Here is a 15,852-nt window from a genome sequence, read left to right on the forward strand (position 1 = left end):
GGAGATGACAGTGGAGGAGGAGTTGGTGGTAGTGGTTTGAAGGTGGTTTTGTTGGTGATGGAGATGATAGTGTTTGAGGTGGTGGTGATAGCAGTTGTTAGGGTGTTTGTGATGATGGGGATGGTGGTGGGTGGAGGATGATGATGGTGAGAATGATGGAGATGATGGTAGAGGTGGTGATGGCAGTCGTTCTAAGGGTGGTGTGTTGGTGGTGGTGGGTGGAGAGTGATGATGGGATGGATGATGGAGATGATGGGGGACGTGGTGGTGGCAGTGGTTCTAAAGGTGGTGTGTTGGTGGGTAATGATGATGGTGAGGATGATGGACATGACAGTGGAGGTGGTGGTAGCAGTGCTGGGGATGATGGAGGTGATGGGAGTGGTTCTAAGGGTGGTGTGTTGGCAGTGGTGGGTGGACGATGATGACGGTGGGGATGATGGAGATGACAGTGGTGGAGGTGGTAGAGGTGGCTGTGCTGGCAGTGGTGGTAGCAGGTGGACGTGATACTGATGGTGGAGCTCTGGGGGAACTTCAGGTCATGTTCAGGAATCCTGAGTGTTGGGTTCTGGATGTATCCCTGACTCTAACTCCCTGAACCGTCCTGGAAAATCTCCTGTCTACTGTCTTCATCTCCAAAATACGAGAAGCACTCAACCTAGTCACCAAACTTAATCTCGTTTCTCTTCAGAAATACAAGACAGGTGAAGATACAGGAGAAGGCAAGCCTCCAACTCCAGAGAGGGGTCCGAGTTAACGCAGACAGAGCGCTAGCTTGCAACTATGTTTTAGAAGGCCTATTTCAGCTTTCTAAGGATAACCTGGATACGCGAGGGAAGCCCATATGCTGCATTTGGGCTGAAGTGGCCTCTCATGTATCCTTCTTGTGTTTTTATTTTCTTTAGTAACAATTTAGTAGTAACTAGAACAACAAATCTATCAGCACTGTCCGGGATCGGGCGCCCGTCCTTGCTGTCAGATCGCCCAATGAGTAGAGAGAAGCTGCAGACACAGTGTCCCAGGAGGTATCTGAGGTCAGCTAGAGGCAGCTACCAATTCCAGAAACATACTGATTTGGAGTATTATTTCTGAGTCATGAGACTAAATGTTTAAGTCTTTGCTTTATTTTCTTAAACTCCTCAAAGAAATGAGATAAATGGAATGCAAACGATACCTCAGAAACTGTATAAATCTGGATTTTTTAAATCCAGATTTTTAAATATTGGAAAGAAAGCTCTAAGTCTATTTTCACAGCTCCGTTGTTATTTAATGATGCATAATTACCAAAGTGTACTCATCATCGGCCAAGCTGCCCCCAACAAAGCACACAATTAATAAATCAAGAGGAATCCTGAATTTCTCTCTGTGGCGTTTCACGCCAGGTGGGTGGGCTGCTGTCTTCCTGAGATCACAACACTGGAGGTGACAGAGCAGCCCCACAGCCTGCAGCTGTGGCAGGGAGAGGTGTCCCTGGGAGAGGGAGGCGTGGCTGCCCACATCAGCATATATGCTGCGCTCCGCACTGCAGCAATGCCTGCCTGGGAATCGCCACACTTCCTGCACGCCTACTGCACGCAGGGCACCCAGGCCAAGCCCCAAGGCGGAATGGGCTCCCGCACAGCCCATGCTTCCTACATGCCCACTGCACGCTGGGCACAGGTCCTGCCCTTAAAGGGCTCTGAGTCTACACACGCAGGGCAACAACAGGTCCTGAAAGGCGCCACACCCCACACCTTGCAGACACCCCACACTTCAATCTTTTCAAATTCAAGACTGTGGCATGGACATTTGGCCCCATCCCTCAAGGGAAGCACAGTTTTCACAGAGGTTCGAGGGGTCTGTAGCCTCTGCCCTAAACCACTGGGGGCCCCCGTCTTGGAGCCTCACTGTCATGCTGTGAGGCCCCACACTGTGCGGGGAGGGACCGGGGTGCTGCGGTCAACAGCCTGGCTGTGGCGGCAGATCACGGGAGCAGAAGTGACTGCTCAGCTGGTTGTGCAGGACGGCGCTCTCGTCTTTAGCATTCTGTAGAGCTCTAGGATGTCTGCAGCCCACTAGCAAGCAGTTTAAAAACAGCAGGTTGGACGTGGCAGCTCACACCCATAATCCCAGGACTTTGGGAGGCTGAGGCAGGCAGATTGCTTGAGCTCAGGAGTTCACGACCAGCCTGTGCAACAGGGCAAAACCCCATCTCGATAAAAATAAAAATTAAAAAAATCAGCAGGACATGGTGGCACACACATGTAGTCCCAGCTACTTGAGAGGCTGAGGTGGGAGGATCTCTTGAACCCGGAGGCAGACACTGCAGTGAGCTATGACTATGCCACTGCACTCCTGCCTGGACAACAGAGTGAGACTCTGTATCCACGGCAAATACACCCCCCACACACTTATCCAAATGATGGGTTTCTGAGTGTGGATGCTCTCACACAGTCACGCCTCACTGGTGCCTGGTCCTAATTCTGCCAGGTCTGGAACGAGATCCTGCGGGCTGCAACACCACTCAGTATGCTGGCAATTCAAAATGCTCAGCGCAACCACTAACAAAGGTGTGTCTTCCGGAGGCACATCTATTGGTTTAAAAAGCATCTTGTTAGGCCAGCTGTGATGGCTCGTGCCTGTAACCCCAGCACTTTGGGAGGTGGAGGCAGGTGAATCCCTTAAGCCCAGGAGTTCAAGACTAGCCTGGACAACGTGGCAAAATCCTGTCTCTACAAAAAAATACAAAAATCAGCTTGGTGTGGCAGCACGAGCCTGTGGTCCCAGCCACTGGGGAGGCTGAGGTGGGAGGACTGCTTGAGCCCAGGAGGCAGAGGCTGCAGTGAGCCGAGATCACACCACTGCACTCCAGCCTGGGCAACAGGGCGAGACTGTCTCATCCATCCATTGATCCATCCATCGACCGATCAATAGATAGATAGATAGAATCTTGGCTGTGTTTAGCTGCATTTGCCCAGTTAATCTTCACTGGCACGTCAGGAATACGCCCAGAGAACGAGGATTCCCTTCCCTATGAATGTGAATAAAACGCTCACCAGCCGGCCACATCCACACACCAGCTCCTTCCTGAAGAGGATTCTTAATTGGAAGAGTATCATATTACACTGCAATCAGATCAACGCATTTCCTATGCTGTATGCAATCTACATCCCCAAGAACACCATTATGTTTAAAGAAATAAGAGGGAGGAGGAAACGTGTTAGAGATGTCTGCTGTTTATCTGACGCCATGTGGCTGGGGCTTCATGTCACTGAGCGTGTGGCCCCGGCACTCGGTTCCCGGAGCACCTGAGCCCAGCCATCTCCCCCATGGCTCCACCTGAAAAACTCTTGAGAGCTGTGGTGATGACAGATACTGGTTTTGTCCCCGGTTCCTGCTGGTTAGTGTGGGCCTCAGGGGTGGGCTCTCACCTTCTCTCACCCTCCTTTCACTGCGATGATCCTCGCTCGCTGACTGTGGGTCCTAAGACCCTCCCATGAAGGGTCCCGTCCTAGGCCCTGGGGAAGGAATGCTGGTATCATGAGGTTGCCGTCAAAACCGAAGAGGACAGGGTTCCGTGAGCTTCCAGGCAGCTGAACACTAGGAGGTTTCTGGATGGTGGTGCCCAGGGAGGGCTTGCAAGCTCTGTGCCCCTTCCCTTGTACCTCGTCCTACGTGTCTCTACATCTAAAGCCCGTGTAGTATGCGATAAATACAATAAACAGAAGTGCTTCCCTGAGCTCTGCAAGTCACTCCAGCAAATCAATCAAACCCAAAGACCGGTCACGGGAAGCCCAACCTGAATCCGGTCGGCCAGGAGTTCTGAGGCCCGAACTCACAACTGTGTTGTCGGGGGGCAGTCCTGGGGACTGAGCCCTCAACCCGTGGAACTGAATTAGAGGATACCCGACGAGGGTCCACAGCTTGCTGTGGTCCCAGCAGTCTTTCTGTGTGTTGACGGTCACAGCCTGAGAGCAGAGGAAACACGCGGTGCGCAGCTTTCCCGACACGAGTCCAGTGCGCCGTGCGGTCTCCAACACCCCGCACCCCCGCACCCCCGCACCCCGGCACGCCCGCACCCCCCGCACCCCGGCACGCCCGCACCCCCCGCACCCCCGCAGCCCCGCACCTTACAGAGACACTAACTTCAGCACCTTAAACTCTGAGGTCAGAATCTGTTGTGATGCCGACTCAACACCGAGAACCCTGTTAGGATCAGCGTCCTTTCTTTCGGCCCCTCCTTTCCTCGGTAACCGGAATCCAACCTCCCGTGCGTATACCATCTGCGCTTTATTTAATTCTAAAATTGTGCTGCAATCTCCTAAATGAATCAGAACCACAGAAAATGTACCTCTTGCTATTTGAACTCTGTTAACTGAATATCCCCTATATGACATTCTGAAATTTCTGCTCCTACTTTGCCGTCCAAATTGAAAATCTGTTATGAGAAAGTCTCGGCCAGCTGCAGAAGCCACACAGGAGTGAGAGGACCCAGCGGGCCTTGGTGGTCTTCAGGCAGGCCTGCGTGTCCCATCACCATGGGCTTTCCTGCCTTCCCCAGGGGGCACTCCCCTAAGTCCCAGTGTTTGCTTCTGCCAGGCTCCTGGAGACCCTGCTAATCAGGGTCAAATTTAGATAGAATCTTCACATTTTTTTAACAACAGTACATGGTCATAGCAGCGTAAAAAGCAAGCACAGCCGAATTCAACACTTGGGCGCACTACTGCCAAGTACACCAAACACAGGCCGGAGTTCTACTACGTGTCTGCATCACTGGCGTCTCCAACCCTCTGAGGACCTGAGCGCCGCCTGCAGGAGTGCTCCGCGCCCTTGGGGAGGGCGGCTGTTCTGAGCAACAAGAAGACTCAGGCCGTTCCCACTAATAACATCCGACTTCGGGGGGCCACATCCTGGACGACTGCTCTCCTGCGCATTGTCAGGAAGAGCCTGGATCTGAGCAATGAGGATGACACCTACAGCCATCGCAGCTCACACACCCGGTGTGAGGGTTCAAAGAACAGACACGCACCAGGTGCCGTTTGACCAAGTCTGACGGATGCGCCCTGGGCGGGATGCAGGAAGCCAGCTCCTTGGGCACCCTCCTTGCTGCGCCCCCCACCGCCTCTGACTCGCACAGCCAAGTCGTGAGCACCCTAGAGCCTGTGTGCCCCACCCCTCCTCACCTGGGAAAGCTCTACTGGCTCCCTGCAGGGTCTGAGTATCCGGCCATCAAACTCCTTCCCGTAGCTCACCTCCCAGGTGTACGGGGCGCGTGAGCCCACATGTACGATACTGCTGGGCTGTACTTTGTAGGAAATGTTTATGGCAGCCCCCACTTCTGAAGTTCAAATTCAAATCTTCAAGTTGGAAGGGGGTTCAGAGATCCTCTGGTCCAGGTATCCCACCTTCCCGGGGGAGCACTTAACCCCCAAGTGACACACTGCACACCGGACAGTCACAGCCCTGGGCGCCGCTCTCCACACCATGTGAGCAGGAAGCACAGACCTCCGTCTGTCCACTCCACGGGCCTGCACCTTCCCACAGCCCTTGCTAACAGAGAAAAAAAGTACTGTAGAAACAAACGTTTCCTCCCATCTTTAAGAATACCATCTTTGTGCTGGAATCCAGCGGCCAGCACATCCTCACCTTCCTCCGAAGCCAACCAGTGCTGGGAGGAGCACGGGCATCATTGGGCTGGCACTGTCCTGCAGGTAACCAGACTCCCGATGGGGAATGCAGGGTTGGGTGTCTCAAGTCTAGGATGAGTGGCCCTCACTAGAAGCAAAGCCCCAGGGCAAGGACAGAGACCACATTATATAAACACAGACGGGATTTACTGGAATTTAAGGCTTGCTCCCCAAACACAGACACACAGATTTACACACAAACACATTTTAAGAGACAGTGTCTTGCCCTGTCGCCCAGGCTGGAGTGCAGTGGTGCATCACAGCTCACCGCAGTCCCGAACGCTTGGGCACAAGTGATCCTCCTGCTTCAGCCTCCCCAGTAGATGGAACTACAAGTGCACACCATCAAGCACAGTTTAAAACATTTTTTTTTTATTTTAGAAATGGGGTCTTGCTATGTTGTCCAGGCTAATCTCAAACCCCTGGCCTCAAGCAATCCTCCCATCTCAGCCTCCCAAAGTGCTGGGATTACAGACTGCACCCAGCCCCAAAATACACTTTTTAACTGCATAATTCTTAATTAATACACAGACATAGGGCTGAATTTTTATCCTGTATTTCTAACTTAAGCTTTTTAAAACATGTCTTGCTGAGGTTAAAATGCCCACATCATTCTACAGGCATTTTCTGTGTTTCAAGGAGAAGGCTGAGAAAACGTGTCACTGAAGTTGGCCCCAACTGAACCTCATGCCCTGGCCTTTCCGACCAACTGACCATGTCTGAGGACCGCACTCTATTTACGTGCGGCCAAACTCAGCTTCCTGGTTCAGGGGAGGAAGTACGGCCCTTTAACTACAGTGCAGGAAAACGCTGCCTTGACTGAGACTCTGACACTGCCTGACACAGATGTGGTGAGAAATTGGCAGTTTTCTCCAAGGAAGTGGGACAAGCATTCTTGGCCCTTCCCCACCCTGGTGTCCTACATCATGTGACACTCATCAAGCCCAAACTCCTGGCAGCCCCGGGAGCTCTGGCTTGGGATTTTAAACAACAGAAACAAGGCCACCTCCCGCCCAGGACCGCGCGAGCTCACGGCTCCTTAAGATCACCAAAACATGTTCACGTCACATGGATTTTAAAGAACACAAACAAAACTAAAAATACAAAAATTAGCCAGTTGTGGCGGTGGATGCCTGTAATCCCAGCTTCTCAGGAGGTTGAGGCAGGAGAATCACTTGAGTCCAGGAGGCAGAGGTTGCAGTAAGCCGAGATCACACCACTGCATTCCAGCCTGGGCAACAGAGCGAGACTCAGTCTCAAAAAAAATTGGTAAAAAAAGAACACAAACTACGCCACCACCCACCCAGGAACGCACGAACTCACAGCTTCCTAAGACCACTAAAACACGTTAACGTTACATCCAGAATTTAAAAAATCATTTAATTCACATTTCAGAATGAACTTTATAATCTAGATTGCTTTACAGAGATGAGGTTCAGTCCTGGTGAACATCTTAACAAGGGAATACTTCCCAGTTAAGTAACTAACACTTTAAGCATACAGTTTTAAAGTATCTCTAAAATCACACACACACACACATTCACACACGCAGAAGATGGAAGGGAAAGGCCCTGCTTCGCGTCAGGAGGCTCTCAGAGCGGCAGTCCGGTACCATCACTCAATGAGCAGCTGCTGCTCCTCCTACGTGTACCGGGAAAGCCTGTCTCCAGACCACAGCCCGCCCACTCCCCACTTGAGTGCCAGTGCCTGTGTGGCCAGTTTGTGAGGATTTGCACCGCCCCTCCCTGAGTGCTGGAGTGTGGACGACACCAGCCAAGGGTAGCCCAGAGCCTGGTAAGTGCCAGGCAGGCCATGCGTGCCCAGCAAAGTCCACCAACTTCCTGAGTGGTTGCTGCTGCCACCCCTCTGCCATGAAGAGGGCACGGAAGCACCAAGAAGTGATGCGGCAAGGCTCACGCCTGTAATCCCAGCACTTTGGGAGGCCAAGGCAAGCGGATCATGAGGTCAGGAGATCGAGACCATCCTGGCCAACATGGTGAAACCCCATCTGTACCAAAAACACAAAAATGAGCTAGGCATGGTGGTGTGTGCCTGTAGTCCCAGTTACTTGGGAGGCTGAGACAGGAGAATCGCTTGAACCCAGGAGGTGGAGGCCTCAGTGAGCCAAGACCACAGCACTACACTCCAGCCCAGGCAACAGAGGGAGACTCCATCTCAAAAAAAAGAAGAAGAAGAAGAAGAAGAAGAAATGCTGCATCCCCAAGATGACAGACACTGAGGGAGTGGCAGCCCCAAGACTGGGACCCATGGTGACTCTCCCACCCCACCTCCCATCCAGCTCTCTCTCAAAAGATCTGCCACCCACAGCCGGGCACTCATCTGTGGCCAAGAAGAGTATTTTAGGAAGCGGCTCCAGGGAGAAGAAAGGTACTGTGGCCAGGTGGCACTGAGGGCATGTATTCTCTTTCCGGGTCCACAAGGGGGCGTAGTTTCAAAGGCAAGAACTTCCTAGTGCCATACTTCCACCCCCGTCTCCATCCTGGAGCTTAAAAGTCTTTAACCCAGCACTTTGGGAGGCCGAGGTGGGTGGATCACAAGGTCAAGAGATCGAGACCATCCTGGTCAACATGATGAAACCCCGTCTCTACTAAAAATACAAAAAATTAGCTGGGCATGGTGGCGTGTGCCTGTAATCCCAGCTACTCAGGAGGCTGAGGCAGGAGAATTGCCTGAACCCAGGAGGCGGAGGTTGCAGTGAGCCGAGATCGCGCCATTGCACTCCAGCCTGGGTAACAAGAGTGAAACTCCGTTTTAAAAAAAAAAAAAAAGTCTTTAACTTTCGTGCTGCTCGTGAAGATAGACTGCCCAGAAATCAAAGGTCAATCACTCCAGTGAAAGTTTAAAGGAACTCCTTTCATAGGACCGAAAACTTGAATGGGGCAGGAACATCTCTCAGGTTAAAAGTCCTTTTCTCCCACATCTGGGCAGACTCCATCTCTGGATCCCCTTCCACAACATGGTGGGAGCTGCTTTTCTTTCTCCTTTTTCCTCTCTCTCTGCCTAAATAAATCACTTTCTGCAAACTCTTTGGGGTCGGACAGTTACTTAAAAAGAGCTCACCATGCCCGACAGAGTCCTCTCCCTCATTTTTGGGTGAGTGAAGGGCCAAGGGCCTGGAAGAACACATCCTACTGAGGAGCTGAGCCTCCCTCACGCCCCAAAACCCAGACTCAGCACCACCCCTCCAACTCTGCACTCTACTCACAGCATCCCTCACCTCCCGCTGGTGTGAGCGCCCAGCACAGGAGCGCTCTGGGCGGTGAGGGGAGCGCTTCTCTGCCGGCAGGAACAGCGAGTCAGGCACGTTATGACCAACAGGTGCTGCAGAGGGAAGAAAGGTCCTTCCTGTTGCTGGAAGAGGTCAGTCTGTGGCCCTCAAGGGCTGCTCCCACTGAGACCCCCGTGGCACAGCCCAGCTGCAATGAAAGCCTTCCTTTGCCCTGGCCTCCCCTATAAGAAACACTCAAATGCATCCAGAGACAACCCTGTCAGAGTCTTGCAGACAGTGTGCAGGGACGTGGACAACCACGGCAAACCTCCAGCCACCTTCCGGCCCACGCTCACCACGGGACTGACCAACAGAAGGGCAGCCACACACACCAAAAATCTGACTCGAGTTCTCAGGGAATCTTCATTCTAATGCTGAAGTGACATGGATAATCCTAACTTCATTCTAATGCGGGAGTGACATGGATAATCCTAATTTCATTCTAATGCTGAGGTGGCATGGATAATCCTAATTTTCCTGATCTAGATTAAAAACCCTGAGAAGTATGTTAAAAGTTAATTTTTAAATAGCAAGTTTATAATCATTTTTCTTAAACTTGAATGTCACCTTTTAAACAGCTTTCTAATATAATTCAAAAACAACTATCTTTTGATTTATCAAAATATAAGGGAAGAATATGAATATATGCAGTATAAACTGTATAGAGTTGTAAGTGTTTTTTTTAAAAATTACCTAATTACACGGGTGCAATGACACACACCTATAGTCCCAGCTACTCATTACAACTTAGACCTACAAGCTCTTAAAAAAGAGACATTAGCTCGCTTGAACCCAGGAAGTGGAGGTTGCGGTGAGCTGAGATCATGCCATTGCACTCTAGCCTGGGCAACAAGAATGAAACTCCATCTCAAAAAAATTTAAAAAGAGACATTAGCAATCATCTATTCCAGTCTTTTTCAAAGTGTGGATTGCAAAATCAATGCAATGTGTCACAGCCAGTCTTCAAAGAGATGAAAGGAAGAGAAACAGAAAAGCAGAACAGAAAACGGATGAAAAATATTAGTGCAATCAGCACGCAATACTCCCATTCTACGGACCTGTTCTGAGCGTGTGAGCGCACACGCGTGAGCGAGGGAGGAGGGCTCTGGAACCACAGTGGCAAGCTGCCTTCCCGCTGTGGCTTGTGCAGATGCTGGTGGGGTCCAGCCACACAGGCTGGGTACACTCATCACTGCAGGAGCGTGCGGCATCGGCTGCAGACCACGAGTCGGCCTTCACAGGGAGCCTGCCCAGGTCACACGGCGCTGGGTCCCCATGGCAGCAAAGCAACTGCACCAAGATGCAGGAATGACAGAGAGCAGGTGGCTCCCCTCCCTGCCAGCCCCTAAAGTGACCAACTGGTCTATCCACCTTTCGCAAAAGTTCCCATGACCTTATTAAAAAAGCCATCAATTTTCATTTGAAATGCACTCAAAAATAAAGTCATCCACCTCACGGCAAATTTCAATCCTCATGACTTTTAATTTTTAAGGGCTTTGCTTTTCAGAATTCTTCTGAAAATCTGCACCAAATTAAAGATGCTATTATCATTAACACCAGCTGAAAACTGAAATTCCTTGAACGAGAAGTTCTTTTACGCCCCTGCCGCAGTCTGCCCGAACGTGCTCTCCTCCTGTGAATCGCCGGCACAGCGCACGGCCTCGCCCAGCTCCAGTCCTTCCATGGAATTCCAGACGCCCTGGCCCTGGTCTGATTTACTACACAAGGCCTGTCCTCTGTTCCAACAGATTCTGTAACCCCTTAAGTTCACCACATGGGCAACAGCACCTCTACCTAAACCATTCCGAATTTCTGTGTGATATCCTCATTTGATCTTCCCTCCCAGGACGGCAAATGATTAATTTCAAATACTCACCGAGCAGCACTAAGGGGGTTGCCCAGTACAGGAAAATGCTGCCAAACGCCTCGCGCCTTCGATGAGGTGGGAACAAAAGAAATCGGCACAGTTTTCATCAGCTTACGAAGGAGCCGTTTTTCCAGAACTCCAGTGTCAACGAAGAAGCATCCAGAACACAGCCACAAACGCATCCCAAAAGCCAAAGGCCCAGGCTCAGGTCCACGCAGCTCACCCCGAGGAGCTACCCATGCCAGAAGCCGTGACCAGAACCACTGCGTTTCAATTTCAACTCCAACAGCACAGACTGTATGGCTTCTCCCGAAGGCAGCAGATTAGGTGCGGGATGAAGCACCATGGCGACGTGGTACAGGGTGGGAGGTGCACACAGTGGGCTCTGCTCTACAAAGCCCGAGACAGACTCTTCACAACACGCCGAGGCCCCTCCCGAAGCAGCCTGAACACTCGTTCTTATGTAAACTTTTTATTCAGGAGGTAAGATAATACACCACCTCAGAAACCAGCCAAAGTGTTTGAAAACAATTTTTTAAACGTTTTAGTTTTTAGAAAAAACATTGCATTGCACACTTTGTGTATTTTGAGACAGGGTCTTGCTCTGTTGCCCAGGCTGGAAGGCAGTGGCACCATCACGGCTCACTGCAGCCCGGGCCTCCTGGGCTCCAGCTATCCCCCTGCCTCAGCCTCATGAGTGGCTGGGACTACAGGCGCACGCCACCAGACCTGGCTAATTTTTTGGTTTTTTATTATTTTTTGTAGAGACAGGTTCTTGCTATGTTGCCTAGGCTGGTATCAAACTCCTTGGGTCAAGCAATCCTCCCACCTCGGCCTCCCCAAAGTGCTGGGATTACAGCACAAAACAATTTTTTTTAAAGATTCAGCTGCAATTTAAATGTCCATGTTCTAAGGAATCCCTTCACCTCCTTTTCCTTCCTGCAGCCAGCGACGCTGGAGCACTGGGTCATGACAGCGTAAGTACCTAGAGATGAAAGTGAACGATCAAGACGAGGCATCCGAGTGGACCGGCGGCACGGCCAGGCAGCTGGCAGAGCAGAGGCCACAGGGGCCAGCAGCAGGGAGCAGGTAAGCACTCCCGGATGGGAGGCTACACAGCACCGGAGGGCACGGCTCGGGGAAGAGGAAGCGGGCACCATGAAGCCCGTGCGTCCCCCGCGTGCGCACCCGCACCAGCCCTTGAACCTCTCTGCGGATCTTTCCAATCCTCTTGCCCACATTTGGGATGCACCGTCTGCTACTGCTGCCCCCAGCACTGGTCCCGGGAGACTAAGCACCAGGGGCTCCATCCGACCTCACTGGACTCAGGTGCCCATGGCCTCTGGCCTCACACAGGCAGCAGTCACCCACCCCGTGGCTGCACCATCGCTGTCCTGAGGCCTTAGTGCAGGTGGCTCTCCAGACCCCTCCTACTGTGTCTCTCAGGCTCTGTGCACTCCCAGCGTACCCAACAGTGCCTGAAATGGACCCTAGTCAGCCTTCCTTAGGGCAAGGTCACGCTCACCTGCAGCGCACCTGTCAGCAGACAGCCTCAGCCAGGGGAGCCCTCCCAGAGTCACCGAACAGCTGTGAGTCCCACCCTGCCTGCGACCCAGCACCAGGTATAAGCGCACACCACGACTGTCGGCAAAGAAGCCAGAGGATGCAGGTGCCGGGGGTGACGGGGAAAGGAGACCGAGGCAACCTTCCCGCACCTTCAGTATCAGAGCGGACAGAGACGTCACGGCAGAAAGAGCGTATGGGGCAGTCCATCTCATGGTAGGGAAGAAGAGCAAGGCCGCTGTGGACATGACACTGGCCACATGGCCACAAACCATGCAGGGCTTCCTATTTTCCACTCGGACAGCAAATGGCAACTGTGAGGTGTGACTACAATCTCTCAATATTTAATTCAAAGAAAACACAACTCACAAAGATGGTCCCTGGCAGCTGGTGCCGCAGGGTCACACCAATGCAGCAGGATGGCACTTCCCAGCCCAGCAGCAGGGCTCCGCAGCCACCAGGGCCCTCCTGAACCGACGCTGCGCCAGCTGCAGACGTGGCCTCAAACCCACCAACTGCCCAGCGGCGATCCACAGGCACAGCGCACGCCCTCCCTCCACGGAGCAAAGAAGGAAGGCTCTCTTCACAGAAGCTGTCCACTGACTCAGAAAATAATTCACCACAAGAAGAGCGAGTAGCAATCATCTCAGAAGTAGAATAGGAGGAAAACCAACAAGTGTGAGCCCAGCACAAGGAAAGGGGGCGGGACGCAGGGTGTGGGGTGCAGGGCTAGGGGCAAAGGCCCCAGCCCCAGGACATAAAACAGATGGCCACAAGAGGGAAGGCCAGGCCTCCTGGCCACCCGCCCTGAGGAGACTGCTAGCTGCTCTGTCAGATTCTGAGTCGGCTGGCACATAACCATTCTTAAATGACAGCTGAAACTACGGACTTAGAAGTGAATACTAAGCTAATCCTAAGTCAGTGATCTAGAAACTCACAGCAGCCGAGCCAGGAACAGCTGAGGTGCTGTTCCTTGCCTTCCCCATCCACCTGGAGTGAGCGCCGGCTACAGGGTCTCCTGTCAATCAAGCCAGCGCTCAACCAGGGCAAGCCAAGGGTACTGGGATGGGGCGGGGAGCTGAGCCTTCTGCAGCGTTACATGAAGGACACTTCTGAGGTCAAGTTCAGCTGGAGAAGTGAGAGCCCTAGACCCACGTGCACTATACTCCTGTGGGCAGCGGGGCAGGGAGGAGAGCCAATGGGCCGTGTGACCCCCGCACATGGCTCGGGGCTTCTCAGCCTAGTTGGCAACATGGAGGCGAGCGGGCTTCTCTGGGCCTTTTGAAACATCCTTCTGTTTCCCAAATGTGCGGTCAGCCTGGAGGACGAAGCCTGCATGCGCACGGAGTAGCACGGTGGGAATGAGAACTGGCCAAATGACAAAAAAAGAAAGAATTTCCACAAACAGAAAACGAGGGGAATCGCTACACAGCTTTACCAGAAAAGGCAGCTTCGATGAACACGGCTGTTTAATTAAATCACCCAGCAGTTTCCTTCAAGAGAAGCAGCGGCCAGGTATGAGATCCCGCCCGCTACGCCAGGTGTCAGCACTGGCCTCTCCTGAAGCCGTCTTTGATTTAAGGTCCCACAAATATGACCAATAATAGCAATCGGGAGGTGAGAAGAACGTAGGAGAGTTCACAGGGGGAAAAAAACACAAAAACAAGCGATTTATAAATTATTATTCATTTAACATAAAGAGCAGCCAGTACAACAGCTTTATTCATTCTGCGGTGAGGCCACTCAGAGAGTGTGGGGACTTGGAGGGGCCACTGAAGACGCAGGAATGAGCAGCAGTCACGACCCTGCTCCCAGTGAGGAGGCGTGCGGGGCAGCAGCAGTGACGGAGGAACCAGAGACACCAGAACAGAGTCTCGTTCAGGAATTCCAGAGAGCAGTTCCTCCAGCGTCAGCCCTCAGAGTCCTTCCTGAACTCCGACCTGTGCTGGCGCTGACGGGCCTCCACGCCTGCTGAGAAAAGCTGGAATCTCTGCCCTCACAACAGAGTTGGGAGAGTTTTGTCTGCAATCATCAACAGAAGCACCACAGCAATCTAGAATAAAAGCCAGGTCTATCTTTAAAATTCCAAGTGGATTTTGTTCAGGGGTAGAGACAGGAACCAGGAAATATGGAAGGTGGCATGCCTTACTTTTCCTAGGAACTCAAGTCCAGCAGCGTTTTAACTATGATACAATTTCACCACCAGTATAACCATAAACCACCGTGTTGCAGAAAACTAAGAGACGGACCACTGACCGGGAGTCCCATCCTCTGCTGTCCCAGCTGACCACGAGAACCACGGGAGAAAGGTGCAGAGAACTGACTCCCACTGCGCCAACCACAGCCTCGTCACCCCGACAGAGCGAGGAAGACACACAGCTGTGGATTTAAAACGGTGCATTCCAAGGGGGGCGTGGGGGCTCACACCTGTAATCCCAGCACTTTGGGAGGCTGAGGCAGGCAGATCATCTGAGGTCAGGAGTGCGAGACCAGCCTGGTCAACAAGGTGAAACTTCGTCTCTACTAAAAATATGAAAAATTAGCCGAGCGTGGTGGTTAATGGGTACATGCAATCCCAACTACTCGGGAGGCTGAGGCAGGAGAATCGCTTGAACTGGGGGGTGGAAATTGCAGTGAGCTGAGATCGCACCACTGCACTCCAGCCTGGGCGACAGAGCAAGATTCTGTCTCAAAAAAGGAGAGAACAAAAAACTGTGCATTTCTTTGGCTCTTCTCCAAAGCAGCAATTTCCTATTTATAGGTGAGTCGTGCTACAGGACTACCTGAGGAGACCCTCAGGCTGATCTTTAAGATCAAACTTTCCAACTGAGAAACTGACATGAACCACTTCTGGAGGGTCTGCAGCCCTCCTCCCAAGGTGCCTCTGAGGGGTCAAGGCAAAGCCCACGGGATGCACGTGCCCTTCTGTCCCCCTCATCTGGGAGGCGCCTCGCTCCTGGGGTGCCCCAGGCTCTGTTGGGTCAGAGATCTGCAGGGCCTGGCTGTGGCAAAGAGCATGCACACGGGGCTTCTCGAAGGACAGTGCGCTGTGCTTCTGAAAAACGAGCACGATCTTGCCACGCAAGGAGCTGTGTTTATGGTTCTCACTGCCAACTTCACAGCTTTTGTTTTATGAAATGGGAAGACCACCCAGACTCTTCAGTAGAAATCCACAGTGACAGCCGTCTTCTGACTAGAAAGGGTACTCACGACGACCTGGGAACACAGCCTCCACCACCAGCGAGCTGCCTGTCCTGCACAGCCACGCCCTCCCCAGGCCCGCATCGTAGGGGCACATCATTTCAGAAAGACAATTCGTACTGGGGTATTCACCGAACGGTCACTCTGCGTGTCAAGGATTAGAAAGCAGCAAAGTTTGAGAGTTTGATGGCAATACACAAGAGCGAAACCACCTTTGGCTAACAGAGCTATCTGCGCAGACACGATCACCACTAACATCCGCACGGGTG

The 15,852-nt window shown here is 52.3% G+C and overlaps 1 protein-coding gene across 1 annotated transcript in view; it reads right to left on the reverse strand.

Moving 5' to 3' along the window:
• BANP (BTG3 associated nuclear protein) overlaps positions 1–15,852 on the reverse strand; it is a 143,188-nt gene that overhangs the window by 32,840 nt on the left and 94,496 nt on the right. The window lies entirely within an intron of this gene.

This window comes from Aotus nancymaae, unplaced genomic scaffold, assembly GCF_030222135.1.
Source record: "Aotus nancymaae isolate 86718 unplaced genomic scaffold, 86718_ANA_hifiasm-v0.15.2.pri h1tg000095l, whole genome shotgun sequence".
NCBI classification, from domain to species: Eukaryota; Metazoa; Chordata; class Mammalia; order Primates; family Aotidae; genus Aotus; species Aotus nancymaae.